General features: G+C 38.1%; 1 pseudogene; it reads left to right on the top strand.

Annotated features, from left to right (window-relative positions):
• The first annotated feature begins 5,814 nt into the window (after positions 1–5,814).
• LOC141417888 (sulfotransferase 2A1-like) lies at positions 5,815–13,812 on the top strand (annotated as a pseudogene).
• Positions 13,813–17,921: the final 4,109 nt, after the last annotated feature.

Genomic DNA, 17,921 nt, shown 5'->3' on the forward strand with positions numbered 1-17,921 from the left:
TACTTTCCTTCTATTCCTCGTTTTCTTAGAGCTTTTATCATGAAATGGTGTTAATCTTATCAAAGGATTTTTCTGCATTTATTGAGATGATCAAGTGGCTTTTGTCTTTGCTTCTATGAATATGCTGTGTTACATTAATTGATTTGTGTATGTTGAGCCATCCCTGCATCCTTGGGATGAAGCCAACTTGGTCGTGATGAATGATCTTTCCGATACTTTGTTGGATTTGGTTTGTCTTTGTCCAGTTATGGGATGAGTGTAATACATGCATCTCCATAATTTATTATTTTTTGGTCCGAAGTGTACAATTCAAAACTTACTTTCATTGTCTTACTCTGTAGTTTTGATCATAAAAATAAATATTGGTGGATGGTTTTAAAATTAATACTTATAGAATGTACTCTGATGCATTCAACAGCTTATGTTTCTACTGAGAATTTTATACTTGGGTTTCATTTCTGAATACAGGTAGAGAAGGTCAGAATTGTGTTGAGCCTTATGACATAGCTTAGTTACCAATTCTCTTGTGAATGTCTCATTACTGTCTTTCTGAAGTGCCCCAAAATAAAGCTCTTCCTTGGTGGCAATAGGTGAACAAGGTGAGTTTTCTGAGGATGTAAACCTGGAAGTGATCTTGATGATTCATTTACTGGCTTCCTGACAAGTTTGGTCCCCAGTTTTCCTCCTGTGATTTCATAAGAACTTTGCTCTCATCAGCCATGTGTAATTTACAGCTATTTTCATTCCTTTCCAATATTAGCATCTTTAGAGATTCAGTTCTATTGTCAACAATATCAGCATGAAGATACCATTTTTATCTGTCAATGCATTTCCCAGGCAATTAGTTTGTTTCATCAACTTCTTCTGGACTCTGATCCAAATCCGTTATACCCTCAGGTAACCTGCACACAAGTTCCCTTGTTTCAGACTTGCCTGAGGGGACATTTTTCTTTTACTGTCCCTCAGGAGTCTTAGGTCCCATATTCATGCTGTGCATGAACCCTCACGCTTCCTATTTCCTCATCAGGAATTTTACCTGGCCCCATCTCAAAAACGGTTTGTGGCACTTACCTGGGGAAACACCTCAGGTGCTATGTTGGAACAATTCCCAGTTTGAGATCACATAGGAAGAGCAAATTGCAACCAGTACAGAAAATGACATATGTATCAACATGGATCACGGGGACAGTTATACAGCATCAACTTCTGCATTACACAGGTCAATGAACTCTTGCACAGAACAAGGACTTGGTGTCCCCAGCCATAATTTGGTCTAGTGAAGGATGGACCTGTGATTCAATGAGAGGTAAGTTTTCCGTTACACAGACAAGTGTGGCTGCCACTGAGAGTGAATGTAGCGCAGCACAGAGCAGGACTCCAGTGTCACTCAGAAATTCCTGTAGTCCCATGAACACTGGGATACCAGTACTTTATACAGGAAATGACTAAAGTTCAATACAGAAATGAACTCTCTTTACAGCTGTGTAATCCAACACAGCAGGTTGTCAGGTCACACCTGGTGATAACTTCTGTCCACAATGGAGTACAGAGGGTGCTTCAAAGGGACTGCATGTGATTATTACTCCACTCCTGCCCAGTGAATTATTCCAATAAAGTTCACAATTTCACCTAATGCCCTAGTCTTTGCAGGGTGTTATGTGGTAGAAACTCACAGCTTCCTAATTCAGTTCATAGAATTTGTGGGATGGTTTAATTCTTGACATGTGTCAAGTGTTTGAATTGTCACAGAGATATGTTAGATGTTTGATTTGCATTATTTTGATCATTCACATGTCACTATGATTACCTTCACTCCCTAGAGGAATTTAGTATTGTTAAAAAGTGATGAAAATTTCAAGTATTTGTAAAATAGTACTGGTTCATCTTGATGTACACATTATTCTGTCCTATCTAGAGCACATGTGGCTTCCCACTTCTCTCTGCGTAAATTCCACTCTTCTTTCAAGACATAATATTAGACATGGTCCAATTTTTGTTCTTTATTCCCAAGATGCAAAAATGTCAATGTCAATAGGAGTGCTAAGGCCATTTAATGGCAGTGGCTCTGAAAGATCTTGATGTGGTGTATATGAGAATTCTCTAAATACACCCTTTAAAGCCTAGATATATGTAACACAATCCAGAATGTTACCGGATAACATATTAGGACTGGATTTTGTAATTCAGTTATACATTAAAGCTGCCGTGTCTTTAGTGGAAGTTGAATGGCATTATGGGAAAAATGAATCCAGTATTCACAGTGTAGTATTGAACTCTGTGCATCCTGAGCTTTTGTCCTTTTTCTCAATGGTGGTCACCTTGGAGCCATATATCTGTGAATATAAACAGTCTTCTGTACTTAGACACAAATCTGCCCCTACACTTGGTGACTCCAGAGCAAGTTCTTGACCCTCATACTCAAGTCCTCATCCCACAAACTTATCATACCTATTTTTTCATTTTAAACATTTAAAATGAAAACCTTGGAAAAATCTTGCAAAAAATCACCACAAAGAATAACTGTGTTTAAAAAATTGGAGCAAAGGGCAAAATTGGTTCTGTCTGGAAGCAAAGAGGGTGGGGGGAAAGGAAGGGGAGCAGGTAGCTGGGGGGGAAAGATGGCCCAAACAGTGTGGACACATATGAATAAATGAATAAACTATTAAAAAAATAGAAAAAATTTCACCCAAGAAAAAAAAGAATACCCTCGTTTAGGACACACAGATTCACCAATTATGACATTTTGCAACATTTGTGAGACCATTCTCACTCTCTTCTCTCATATATCATAGCAATTTTTACCTAACCATGGAGAAGAGGCAGGTATCATTTCTTTAATCCCTCATATCCGCAGTGTGTATTTTGGGAGATCCAAGATATGTCCTATATAAATAGCAAAATGATAGAAATAATAAAATGTAAGTGCAATAAATTCTTATTATCTAATTCATTTTGCACACTGAAATTTTTTTTCCTTTTTCTTTTATTATTCATATGTGCATACAAGGCTTGGTTCATTTCTCCCCCCTGCTCCCACCCCCTCCCTTACCACCCTCTCCACCCCCTCCCTCTCCCCCCCCAATACCCAGCAGAAACTATTTTGCCCTTATTTCTAATTTTGTTGTATAGAGAGTATAAGCAATAACAGGAAGGGACAAGGGTTTTTGGTGGTTGAGATAAGGATAGCTATATAGGGCATTGTGCACACTGAAATTTTGACAGTTGTTTCCATAACATAATAGAAGCATTCCTGGGTATCTGTACTCAGGGTCGAATCCAAGATTCACAGCACATTTTGCTCACACGTTCCTCTCATGTGGAACGTATGCTCAGCTTTCTTTTGTTTTCATAACACTTGGACAACTTAAGCCAGGTAGGCCAATGATATTGGAGAATGTCTGTAAAAGGGAGTTCACATAATGTGTTCACATCCACGCCTAATACATGCCTAAATGTACTTAGGCATAGATTTATGTGTAAAATATGCCTAAATAGAGTAGAAGATGGGGGAAAGGATATTTGCAAAGGAGAAATTGGACAAACAATGCCTCTGAGGACTGAGGTCAACACAATGAGTACTAGGTCGGGTTGACGTTAAGTACTCTTTATGTAATGGACAATAAAGGCATCTCATCTCAGACATAGTACTGATAACCAGATTATATAGGGAACTTAAAAAACTAAATTCTCCCAAAATTAATGAACCAATAAAGAAATGGGCACGTGAACTAAACAGAACTTTCTCAAAAGAAGAAATTCAAATGGCCAAAAAACACATGAAAAAATGCTCACCATCCCTAGCAATAAAGGAAATGCAAATTAAAACCACACTAAGATTCCACCTCACCCCTGTTAGAATAGCCATCATTAGCAACACCACCAACAACAGGTGTTGGCGAGGATGCGGGGAAAAAGGAACCCTCTTACACTGTTGGTGGGAATGTAAACTAGTACAACCACTCTGGAAAAAAATTTGGAGGCTACTTAAAAAGCTAAACATTGATCTACCATTTGATCCAGCAATACCACTCTTGGGGATATACCCAAAAGACTGCGACACAGGTTACTCCAGAGGCACCTGCACACCCATGTTTATTGCGGCACTATTCACAATAGCCAAGTTATGGAAACAGCCAAGATGCCCCACAACTGATGAATGGATTAAGAAAATGTGGTATCTATACACAATGGAATTCTATGCAGCCATGAAGAAGAACGAAATGTTATCATTCTCTGGTAAATGGATAGAATTGGAGAACATCATTCTGAGTGAGGTTAGCCTGGTCCAAAGACCAAAAATCGTATGTTCTCCCTCATATGTGGACATTAGACCAAGGGCAAACACAACAATGGGATTGGACTTTGAGCACATGATAAAAGCGAGAGCACACAAGGGAGGTGTGAGGATAGGTAAGACACCTAAAAAGTTAGCTAGCATTTGTTGCCCTTAACGCAGAGAAACTAAAGCAGATACTTTAAAAGCAACTGAGGCCAATAGGAGAAGGGGACCAGGAACTAGAGAAAAGGTTAGATCAAAAAGAATTAACCTAGAAGGTAACACCCATGCACAGGAAATCAATGCTAGTCAACTTCCTGTATAGCTATCCTTATCTCAACCAGCAAAACCCCTTGTTCCTTCCTATTATTGCTTATACTCTCTCTTCAACAAAATTAGGGATAAGGGCAAAATAGTTTCTGCTGGGTATTGAGGGGGTGGGGGGGTGAGGGAGGGGGCAGAGTGGGTGGTAAGGGAGGGAGTGGGGGCAGGGGGGAGAAATGACCCAAGCCTTGTATGCACATATGAATAATAAAAAAATATATATAATCAAAAAAAAGGCATCTCATCTCTATGACTTCCTGCCAAAACCCAGATCCCAGTCTAATTATCCGAAAGATACCCAATGAATTCCAACAGAGACACAATCTAAAGAACACCCGACTGGTAGTTCTCAAAGCTGGTAACGTTAAAAAAAATGAAAGAAAGCCTGCACTGGGCATGGTTCCACATGCCTGTAATTCCAGAACTATGGCGGTAGAGTCAGAATTGTCTTGAGTTCCAGGCAAGCCTCCTCCTTATAAAGAAATTTGTCTCAAAATAACTGAGACACTTTACAAGCCAAGAGAAGCCTAAGGAGACAGGATGACTGTATGGAATGTGCCAGCCTGGATGGGATCCTTGAGAAAAACAACATTAAGGAAAACTAAGGAAATCAGAATAAAGAATCAAGTATGGGAGTACTCTTTGCAATGTTTCCATGCATCTAAAACCATTCAAAATTTAAAGCTTACCTAAAAATTTTAAATTATGCCATAAACCATGTACTTGTACTTTCATTGACTCTCTGGTTATGCCCATGAATTGGACTCATACCTTGTGCAGACAATACACCAAACCTTGGACCATCATGTACAATATTTGTTTTGTGTGATAGTTAATTTCACAATGAATGATAACAAGTTGATGATTCTTTTATCATTACTAAATCAGGCCTTTTAGCCTCTGCTATATGCTCCCCAGGTGTTTACAGAAGAACCCCTAACATGACACATGAAGAGCTCTTTATCATGTCTGGTGACAATCTAAGTCAGGTAAGGACTCTGATTCATAAATCGTCCTTGAGAAAGGCTATGACGTGTTCTTCCCTATTCCACAGATGATGAGCACTCAGCACGTGCCACACAGTGCACAGAGCCTGGGGAGCATGGACCAGTGCTGAATCCATTCCATTCAGAGAAAATGATTATCCAGATAACTGCACAGTGACCTATGACTTCAGATGGTCCCCTATGAAGGAATAACAGAAAAACATCGGAATGAACCCTAATTCAGATTCAGGCAGTTGTGTGCTTGTATGCGGTAAAGGGGTGGATGAGGTTAACCAAGAGAGACATAAGAGAAGAAAGGACATCTAAACTGAATAGATAAGAATGAATGTGAGGAGATTTGGAGAACAGGGATATGTTCAGGAAGAAGATGGTCATGGAGAATGCTCACGAACTGAAATGGAGCCTGGAAATTCAACGCACTGAAAGGATGTGCATCATGCATCTAAGGCAGTAAGTTGGGGAAAGAAGTTCCACAAACTGGGAGGGATTGGGTGTCATCAGCATTGAAAGGGGGAATGACACTGAAAAGCCAAAGGCAATGCAAATATTAAAAGGATTTCAGTGACTAGCCACAAGGTGAGAGCAACGGGAGTATGCATTCACAAATGATTCATAAACAAACACCATAACACCAGTATACAGATACCATGGAATATTACTCAATCTTTAAAATATCATGGACGAGTCTTGAGAGCAGTTTGTTAAGTGAAGAAAGTCAACTCCAAAAGAACAAATATTATGTATGTTTGCTCTTATGTGAAATACCTTGAAAATTCAAATTTAAACATCTGAATGTAGAACGGTGGTGACCCAACTGGAAGTAAGGGTAAGCATGGAACTGATGTGCAAAGGGTAGGTTCCGAGGTGCCTGATGGAAATCTTGTGACTATTGGCTAACTTTCAATGGCAATATACTTAACACTGCTGGAATATATGCTCAAAAATTTTTATAAGAGTAAGAGTTTTATATTATGTGTATTGTGCCAAAATGCTTTTTCACAACTTGATTGACATGTGACCATGATTTCTCCTCTTTATCCAGGAACCAACTGGTTGGTTCAGATTCTCTGCCTGATTTGTACCAAGGGGATCCCAAGTGGGTCCAATCTGTGTCTCTCTGGGGCGCTCACCATGGGGTAGAGAGTGGTGTGGGTTTTGAATTACTGAAAAATATGGAGGGCCGAAGATTCACCGCCACCCACCTCCCCTTCCAACTCTTCCCAAAGTCTTTCTTCAGTTCCAAGGCAAAGGTCAGAGACAAGTTGATGAAAAATGTTTGATCAATGCTTTTGGAGTTTTATGTTCCTAGATGTGTCCTGGAACTCTTGCTAAAATGCAGTGTCATTCTGTATGTGTGAGAGAGACCTGAGATTCTCAGGCATGTGCTGATGCAGGTGTGGTCAGTCCTCAGATCATACTTTAGTGCAAGGATGAGCACCACTCCACAGACTATCCTAGTCAGAACTGAGGGGGAGAGCAGAAGGATGGGCCCAAGTCTCAGAAAACCACATTTTAAACCCAATGATAATTCTCTCTCTCTCTCTCTCTCCCTTTTTTCTCTGTGTTCTTTTCATTTAGAGTAAGGTTTCACTATGTATCCTATAGTCACCTGGAATCTGCTTGATTTTCTTCATCTGCTTATCCAGATTAGCTAGTACATTACATTAACAAGTCTGGACTTCATCAGGGAAATAGTTAAAGTTCTTATTTTTAATTGCCAGGTGACCAAGCTTGTGCTGTGTGTGTGTCTGTGTCTGTGTGTGTGTGTGTGTCTGTGTGTGTGCACATTAATCTTAAAGAATAGCTTGATGAATGTACATATATATTCACAACCGTATAATGTTCATCCAAACCAGATGTAAAAGGTTTCTAGTGGTCAGAAAGCTCTCCTGTTCCTCTTCCCAGTAAGTAACACTTGCTGAAGGAAACACTCACCTTACTTTAAGCTATAGATTGGATTTTCTTGTCTTTGAATTCCACCTAAATGGACTTATGCGGTATGAACATAGATGTATGACTTCCTTCGCTCAGTGTAGTGTCTGTGAGAGTCATCATGGTCCTGGGTGTGTGGATGACTGTAGATTGTTATGAATCTATAGTCTATGAATGTAGCACACTGTATTAGCCCATTCTCCTGGTGATGATCTTTGTAGCATATCACACAACTGTGAATACAGTCATCCTGTAAAACCAGTGGCTTCCTATGCCGTCAAGACGATTGTCCCAGATTCAAGAAACAAAGCATTCCTCTTCCATCGTCTATTCCTAGTATAGAGACTGGTTCACAGGAACATTACAAGGAGTATTTGTTAAATGCACACTGAAACTAATGATTAAAAGAATCCATTGGTGTTTACTGGCATTTTTTACACAAATTGTGTAAGAATCAGCTTCATGATTGTTGGAAAGTGCTGCACTGAATTTTCATTTTCTCATCTTTTCCGTTTAGATGATTTATGTCATCAGAAATCTCAGAGATATTTCTGTGTCTTGTTACTTTTTCTGGAAAAAATTAAATATTTGTAAAATATCAAAGTCATGGGATGAATATTTTGAATGGTTCATCAAGGGAATTGTGAGTACTGTAAAATGTAGGAGGTGGAGGATGCTCAGTGTCCTCAAGAGACCCCACTTGTCCACGTTTCATGTCTGTTTCCCACAAACCTTTGGTCCTAGGCTCCATCACCATTTGCCCAGATCCGCTAAGTGGTGCCACTCTCTTACACAGAATCAGAACTCCAGCCCACTCTTAACTCAACTTGCCTCATGATAAACCATCCTGCTTGTTCTTTGGTCTCTATGTTTTCTGGTACTGGCATAGAGGACTCACATTCTTCTTCTCACTTTCCTAATGTTTGATTTCTGAATGTCTACTTTTCATTGGTTTCCCAGAAAAAATGCTTGACCTTTCACTACTTTGTTACCGATTACTTTTGCCTAAACAGCCTGAATCCACTTTACTATGTTTCTCAAAAGTATTTGCATGGCTGTGACACCTCTACAGCTTTAATTACTCATAATTTCTTGGTGTTCTCACATACTTGCAACTGCGGTTTTTCTCAGAGGTATATGTGAGTCTCATATTTATCGAGGATTGGTCCTCCAAGATTCAACAATCTACAAAATGTTCTCTGGAGATAGTCACAGACACCTGTAATCCAATATAGTAAACATTGAGCCTTTTTTTTCTTTTCCTTGTATGGGTCTACTTCACCTTTGTCCTCATCAGCTGCAACCCCTCACCCCAAACCTAGCACAATTATGAAACCTCACATGTCCCTTCTATCTGATTCTAATGTCCCTCATTCCCTTCCTTTATGTAATTAACCAAGTCTACACCATGACTCACACGTTCATTTGGTCATTTTCAATATGTTGCTGGTTTTATGGGGATGTTCTTTTCAACATTTGATAAAATAGCATCTTGCCCCATATCTCTCATCTTATCTTTAACTTTACGTCGTACACAGCATAGTACACATGCATTTATTTGTGTATTTTATGTGGCGCTTAATTAAAATGTGAGATAAAAGGTTTTTCATTGTAGCATCCCAGGTATTGAGATGGGTCTTGTCCCTTGTGGTCAGTGTAATGCTTTGAAACAGGAAATGTATATTTACCACCACTTTTTTAACCCGAACCATGGGTATGTCTCACCCAGATTAATGTAATGCACTCATGTCATTGTCTTTCCTGGTATACTCTCCTAGACAATATTGTAATTATGTGTCATATTTCTCAAGTCTTTTCTCCTTGAAATGACCTCTGTAGCATTTGTCCTCACTGTGAGGTGCAATGTTGGTAGAGGGTGAAAACTAGAAGGGTGAGTTCTAGTGGTTTGTCCTTCCCTCAGAAGGGGTTGAGGCAGTTCTCCAGAGAGGATTGCTATAAAATCTTGGGACTGGACCTATCCCAGTTCTCTTTGGTGTCCTATATAGAGATGTGATTTCTTTCTCCAGCACAATACCTGAATTTGCAATGTCCCATGAAGGTACTTGACCATTAAACAAGAGATGATCTATGAGGTTATGAGTATGTTAACTAACTTGATTTTAGTTTTTACTATTTAATGTAAATATTTCTTAAGACATAATGTTGACCACTGTAAATATATGCCAGTTTTATTTGTGAATTCACATTAATGAAGCTGGCATTTGGGTGGAGAACAGTGAAGACTATAAATTTGTTCCCTGATGTCAGGAGTTTGTCATCAATCACACTTCCTGTCTCCCCCATACAGTCCCATATGGATTGTGGTGTGAGCACACTCGTGACTGTATGTCCATGAGAGAGAGGGAAAATTTCATAACTATTGAGTTATGAAGAGCTGAAAAAGGTAACCATCATTCTTACAGTCATCACACACCCTCCCACCACCATCTTCATCCCCTCTAACATCCCCAGTTCCTCAGTGTCTCCACTCCACCTTCTCTGTCAAATTCAGCATCATGAAGAGTCAGTAAGGGTGAGATAGCTCTCTGATCTTCACAGCTCTACTTCTCATTGACCTTTCCCATTCTCCATGCTCTTTCTTCTGTGTTTCATCTTTCCACATGTAAAGTGCTTTCCTCGTGCAGCGAGGCAACATACAGTGGCTCAGGCTTGCATCATGCTCACAAAAGTTGCTGTGGGCAGACACACGATGCTGCTGATAACCTATTTATTAGAGGGGGCTGGTACAGATGTTTTTGTTCCTGACATGTGTGTAATCATCTAGCAACCTTCTCAACGTGACTGATGGGAGAAAGAAGAAGGCACAAAATAAATCTATAGATTATTTATTCATTTTATACATCTTCTGTAAGGCCTGGTACTGTGTGACAGAAAGGCTCTCAGTGATGTCAAAACTGATAAAGGCCTCCCAGAGTTGCAGGTGGGTAAGAGGAGCTTACATCGTATTCTGCAGCAAGTAGGGTAATTATGGTTCACAACACGGAATTGTGAAGGATGTGTCAAAAGCTTAAGTTGAGAGAATTTTGAATGTTATCAACATAATGAAGGATATACATTTGAGGCAATAGATATTTTAATTACTATGTTCTGATCATGACACAGGGTAAGTGTATTGAATTTGTGCACTGAACTTAATCACTATGTACAATAACTTTCCGTCAATTTAAAATTCACATTAAGCTGTACATTGTGGCTCATGCCTGTAATTGCAGCACTCAGCAGACTGATGGAGGACGGTTTCAATATTGTGGCAAGTTTGGGCTACCTACTGAAACCACGTCTCAAGAAACCAAAATATATATTAAGGGAAAAAATACCCATCATTTGAATTGATTTGAATGTTGGAGAACACAAAAACAGAAGGGTGACAAGATAAGTAGAAAAAGAATTTGACCTTTTACTGTTATCTTGGCAAAAGGATAAAATAACATAGACACAGACTTTTCTTTCTACTTGCCAAAAATAACTCCTGTGATCTTCTGTGCCCTCTTGTGCACAATCTTTGGCTCTCTCAGCATGAATTCCTCAAGAGTCTTAATATCTAGCAAAACTCCCTTGCATTCCACTACACCTTTATGTAAGTTCCCCTTCAATTCACACGGTGAACTTACTTTATAGTTATTACCACCTTTGTGTGTCTTCTGTTTAGATGGTAGGTGGGGCTCATTGAATAAGATAGTGCCACAGTGGACACATCAAACACTTTCAAGGTTTAGGTTTCCTTCCCTTTCCTTATTCCTTCTGTATGCATTCTCCTCTTACTCTGTGACCCACATCCAATAATATTACTGCAATTGTTTTAGGTATATAGCCCGCCTATCATGGAGAACATAACAATTTTTGGCTGAGTATTATCTTTTCTGTTTGCAGTCTCTTGTTTCCAAATGAACTTTAGGGTAGATTTTTCAGTCTCTGTGATTAAAGTCATTGGGATTTTGATGGAAATTGCATTAAACATGTAGATTGCTTTTGATAGTAGAGCCATTTTTACTATGTTACTATGTTGATTCTACCAATCCATGAGCTTGGGAGATCTTTTCACCTTCCGTAGTCTTCCTCAATCTCTTTCTTCAGGGGTTTGTAGTGCTCCTTATAGAGGTCATTCACATTCTTTGTTATGTTCACTCGTAAGTATTTGATTTTGGGGGGCTATTGTAAGTGGAATTTTTTTCATATATTCATTCTCAATTTGTTCATTGTTGGTGTATAGAAAAGCTTATGTTTTTTGTAAGTTGATTTTGAATCCTGCTACATTGCTGAAGTTGTTTCTGGTGTCTAGGAGTTTTTTGGGTAGACTTTTTTGGGTCTTTGAGGTATAGGATCATGTCGTCTACAAATAGGGAATCTTTGACAGTTTCTTTATTCCTTTTATTTCTTCTTCTTGCCTTATTGCTTTAGCTAGGAATTCCAGGACTATGACTATCCTACTGAATCTTGACTCATTTCAGCATGACCTTCCTCTTTGATTCTCCCTGTTCTGTTCCTCCTCCTTTATAGGTTACCCCTTGTCATCTCCTTTTTTCTTTGTCTTTCTGTTCCCTATCATCACTATTGATTTTTTTTCCTATTAGGGCACAAGAGGCACAATAGGGAAGATCTGTCAATTCCTTGGAACACAGTTAGAACCAGAAGAGTTGAATTTAGTCATTAAGTACAGTTTTTTTGCTTCCATTAAAGAAAACAAGATGTCCAGTTACTCTCTTTTGGCAAAGGATAGTAATGACACTGCAATGCTTAGAAGAAAAGGTGAAAAATGCTCTCATTTCAAAATGAATCAGCATACATGGCAGGCATTACTGTGCTTAGTAAGGGACTCCAAGAATTAAGATGTTTGAATGTGTGGACATTAATGTGTATCCTCTGACAGGGGAAACTTAAATGGTACTAAAGTGTGCTGTAAGCAATTGGGAAACATTGATTAAGCTTGGAATAGTAGCATTGAGCCGGAGATGGCCATTTTGGGGCTTCCCTAAGGGTGAATAAACAATGAGAACTACCCCAGACAAAGAAATAACACAAGTGGAAAAAGAAGAGAGAAGAGAATTTTCTATGAGGCATGTGATGAAAGATAAATCTGGGTATACCTCAAGAGTCAAGTGTCATGAAAATGTCTGCTGCATGGAGTTAGAGAACTCACTTTTCCAAATCTAGGCTAGTAAGCTTCAGAAGAAATACATTACATGCTTCAAAAGATTTTGATCAGTTCAGGACTTCCTGCTATCCAATGTGTCAGGAGTAGAGAGCATTAAGATGGAGGGGATGGATTATTCTCAAGCCTTAAACACAGATGGCATTTTCTCAACTAGGTTTTGAATTGCTTAGGACCAATGATACCCATTTATTCTTGATTAAATGCTTCTGGAATTCTCTGATTGCCCCACCATTGTATTTTTGTAGCAGATACCTTATCTGGTTGCATAGTTTTGTACCTGGAGAGGAATTTTGCCTCAAGTAAAAGATTAATCCTACCTAAAGTATCTCATGCCTGATTTAGGTGAAAGACAGATGAGATTTGAAACTGAGTGTTGATGATGGAACAAGTCAAGACTTTGAATGTTTGAGGATGTGGAGCATGGAGAAAGATGTAGAGATGGATGGGAATAGAAAGCAGAGTGTTAGGGCTTCATTTTTCCTCCTCCCAAGATCTTATGTTGACCACTAGAAGATGGTCATGGGAATGCTAATGAGGAAAACTTCCAGAAGAGACCAGTGGTATGATCACTATGATCTATTATGGTAATCCAGATCAGAAATGATGTTGGCTTGGTCCAAAGTGGAAGAAATAGAGGTAGTGAGAAGTAGCTACATTCTAGAGGTATCTGAAGATAGACCCAGGGTTTTCTTTGAGGGTTGGGAGACAATGGAAGACAGGAAATATTTCCAGAAGAACATATAAGACAGAAGAACATATGGGTACCTGTGCAAGGCTGTAGAAAGGCTTCCCAAGGAGCCATTAGAAATTTGCCATATTAGCTACTATGGCCTTACCAGGTGAGTGGTAAGAACACACGTAGGACAGAATGTGATGGTGTCTTAATCTGGTCTAATGTCTGTTTCATGTTTTTCAGGCATCTCTGGAGACTGGAAGAATTACTTTATGGTAGCCCAAGCTGAAGCCTTTGATAAAATATTCCAGGAGAAGATGGCAGGTTTTCCTCCAGGGCTATTTCCCGGGGAGTGATTTCCAAAAAATTCTGGATCTCATATGGATACTGGCATTTGTTTTCCTGTCATTGTACATGACTGGGTGGTCTTGGCATAAAAGGTATTATTTAAGCCTAGGGCCTCGACTTATGAAATTTTTGATTTTTTGATAATTCACAAATTATAAATTTCCAGGCACCCCAATTTGTAAAAAAAAAAATCTGTGTAATGTTTGAAATATATAGATCATCATAGAAATAGTATACACATTACCAAACTGTGCCATTAATTTAAAATAAGATAAAATATAGGAGCTTTGAAGGCTTCCTTTCATCCTATCACATGTGTTTCCACAATTTCTTATTATTGTGGCTTGAGGAATATCATTCCCAACCTACTTCTATTCTCTTACTCATCAGCATTTGACTTTAAATAAGAAAATAAGCATGTAATGTGTTTCAAAACCTATAAACAGCATTGGTGCAATGCACTCACCACATATTTCTACTTAGCATTTTATATTTGTCTTTCATTTTGGGGGATGCATATTGACAGGTTCAGAATTGTATTGAAATATGTTACATAGCTTAATTACTCATTCTCCTGAGATTGACTGGGTTTCTCTCTCACTAAAACTCTTGCCTATTTAAGGCACGCTTTTGGTAGGAATGAAGGAAACAAGTATGAGAGTTTTCCTGTGATGCATATCTTGAAGTGAATTTGACAATTCACTCGTGGGCCTCTTTATAAATTTGTGACCAAATTTTTCTACAACATTTTCATATCAAATTGTGCTTGCACTATCAAAAGATAAAAATATCAGTTGCTTTACCTCCTTCTAAATTCTAGACTTTTCATATGTTTAATTATATTATACAACCTTTTTCTTAGCATGAAAGATCTCATTTTTATCTGAAAAGGCATTTTCCAGATAATTAGTTGGCTTTAACTATTTGAAAATTGGCCTATTTGTAATTGTCATGATGAATCCCCCTTACACTGAATATCTTGTAATAAAGAATAAAAAAAGAAAGACATTAAAAAAGAAGTACAAAATGACCCAAACATTGTATGCACATATAAATAAAAGAAAAAAAAATACAGTACCAAGATTCCCGTCATTTGTATCCAATGTTGTTCATTACGTGAGCCAGAGGAATTTCTTTCTTTTTTAATTCTAAGTTCTTTTTTAGGATATGTTCTTTATATATGGGGGGGGTGTATTCATAGTGATAATTCTGATTAGGTTTATATTGTACATTCATTAAATCACCACATCCTCTCTCCCCCTCATCCCACTTCCCCATCCCACTTAAAGCAATTGCTTTAAGTATATGAAGTCCATCAACCATATACCCTCATTCACCTTAATCTCCTTCATTCACCCTCTCCCACTTTTACCCTCCCCAGACACACACTTAACCTATTTTACAATCCTGATTTCATTATTAATATTTTAGTTGATGTTCAAAGGGGTTTCTCTATGTATCCCCACTGTCAGTATACTTTATTTTGGTCTGTTCAGCCGCTTCCATTGCTCTCCCTTAACCCTTTACCTCTCAACTCCCATTTTTCAACAGCTTTCAATATACATCCATGTATCCTCTACTTTCACATCTTACATTTTATGATTTTACTGATGCTCTATCATTTTCTTTTCCTTTTCCTCTTTCCTTGAGTTCCACAGAGTACTTTCCATTAACATGTTCTACATCTGAGTGTGTACATGATCATGTTTGTTTTTGTGTATATGCTTATCTTTTGGATCTATCTTCCATGTATGACAGAAAACACGTGACTTTTGTGTTTCCAAGCCTGGCTTACTTCACTTAACATGATGTCTCCCAATTGCATCCATTTACCTTCAAACCCCATGTCATTATTCCTTATGGCTTAATATATATATATAATGCCATAATATGGGCATCTGGTTGTTTCCATAGCTTGGCTATGGTGAACAGTGCTACAGTGAACATTGGTGCATCCTGACTTATGTTCCTTTGGGAAGATGCCCAGGATCAGTATCACTGGATCATATCACAGAATAATTCCTTCCTTTCTTTCTCGTTTTCTTTTCTCTCTTGCTCTCTTTTTCTTCCTTCCTTCCTTTCTTTCTTCTTCCCTTCTTTCCTTTCTTCCATCCCTCCTTTCCTCCCTCCCTTCCTTTCTTTCTGTTTCTTTCTATGTAGGGACTTGAGTTTGAACTCAGGGCTTACATTTGCAAAGCAGGGGCTGTATTGCTTGAAGCACACATCTAGTCCATTTTGCTCTGTTTATTCTGGATATTTGGGTCTCACAAACTATTTCCCAGGCTGGCCTCAAACTGAGATCCTCCTGATCTCATCCATTTGGATTTGATTACGTTGTGTGTGTGTATCTTTAATTTATAATTTTCCATTATTTATTTTTGTCTATAGGGAGTTAACATTTCTTGTGTGGATGTATGGGTAGACAGAAGTGCTATGTGGAATTTGGAGCAGAGATGGTAAGGACCTTGTGTATAATGCTAGTGGGTAGGAACTACAGAATTTGATAAGAATATCACAACATACACCTTGGATATATACACTGATGAGTTGTAAGTGAAAAATAATATCAATTTAAAAACATTTGGAAAAGAGTTGAAATACTGCTCCCAATAGCAAAGATATAAATTAAACAAGGATGTCCATTGATAGATTAAAATATAAAGAAAATGAGACATATACACATAATGGAATGGTGTTGAGCCACACAAGTGAATAGTAATTATATCCTGTCATTTGTGGTGGCATGCATGGAACCATGGGACATGGATTAAGTGAAAGAAGTCAGATAATGAACAATACTGCGTGTTCTCACTCAGTTGTGGAATGAAAGTAAGTTGATACCACAGAGCAATCAGTACTAATGTTCTATAGCACAGTAGATTAGCTATAGTCTACAATAATCTATGATGTATTTACAAATAACTGGAAGAGTCTGAGGATTCCTAACACATAGAAATGAGGAATGTTTGAAGAAAAGGAATGTTTGAAGAAAAGGAATGTTTGAAGATAAAAAAGAATTAACCTAGAAGGTAACACACACGCACAGGAAATCAATGTGAGTCAATGCCCTGTATAGCTATCCTTATCTCAACCAGCAAAAACCCTTGTTCCTTCCTATTATTGCTTATACTCTCTCTACTGGATTTCTCAGTTTATTTAGAATAGAAGTTTTCAGAGTTTCCTCTAATGATCCACTGAATTTCATTCATATTTTTTGTGATGTTCCTTTTTCTTCTGTAATTTTATTAATTTCAGTCTTCATCCTCCTTCTTTTGGCCAGTTTAGCTAAGAGTTTATCAATCTTGTTTATCTTTTTGAAGAGCCAATTATTTGTCTCATTGATTCTTTGTATTTTTCATCTCCATGTCATTAACTTCTGCCCTCATCTTTATTAAATCTTTCCTCTTAGCAAATTTGGCTTGGCTTGTTCCTATTTTTCTAAATCCTTGAGGTTCATCATTAGGTTATTCATTTGAAGTCTGTCTGGTTTTTTTTTTTAATGTAGGAATCCATAGCTATAAACTTTCCCATTAGCACTGCCTTTGCTGTGTCCCAGAGATTCCATTAAGTTTTGTTTTCATTTTCATTAGATTCTATGAACTTTTTTACTTCCCCTTTTATTTCTTCAGTGATCCCACTGATCATTCAACCATGTGGGGTTCAGTCGCCATTTGTTTGTGTATTTTGTATAGTATCTTTTCTAGTGACAGTTTTTTTCCATTGTGGTCTGACAGAATACAGGGGAGTTATTTCAGTTTTCTTGTATTTGTTAAGACTTCCTTTATGTGCTAAAATATGATCTATTTCATAGAATATTCAATGGGCCACTGAGAATAATGTATATTATGCAGCTGCTAGATGAAATATTCAGTAAGTGTCTCTCAAGTTCATTTGGCATATCATGTCATTTAATTCTGAAGTTTCTTTGTTGTTTTTTGTCTGGATGACCTATTGTGAGATACTGAAGTCTCCCACTGTTGTTGTGCTGCGTTGATCTGTATTTGCAAGCCCAGTTGTGTTTGTTTAATGAAACTGGGTATGCCCACATTTGGTGCATCTACGTTAACAATTGTTATCACCTCTTGATGGATTTTTCCCTTTAATAATACTTACTTGTTCCTTCTGTTTAATTTTTATTTGTAGTCTATTTTATTAGATATGAGTATAGCTCCGCCTGTCTGTTTTCAG

This window comes from Castor canadensis, chromosome 16 (assembly GCF_047511655.1).
Source record: "Castor canadensis chromosome 16, mCasCan1.hap1v2, whole genome shotgun sequence".
In the NCBI taxonomy this organism is placed as follows: Eukaryota; Metazoa; Chordata; class Mammalia; order Rodentia; family Castoridae; genus Castor; species Castor canadensis.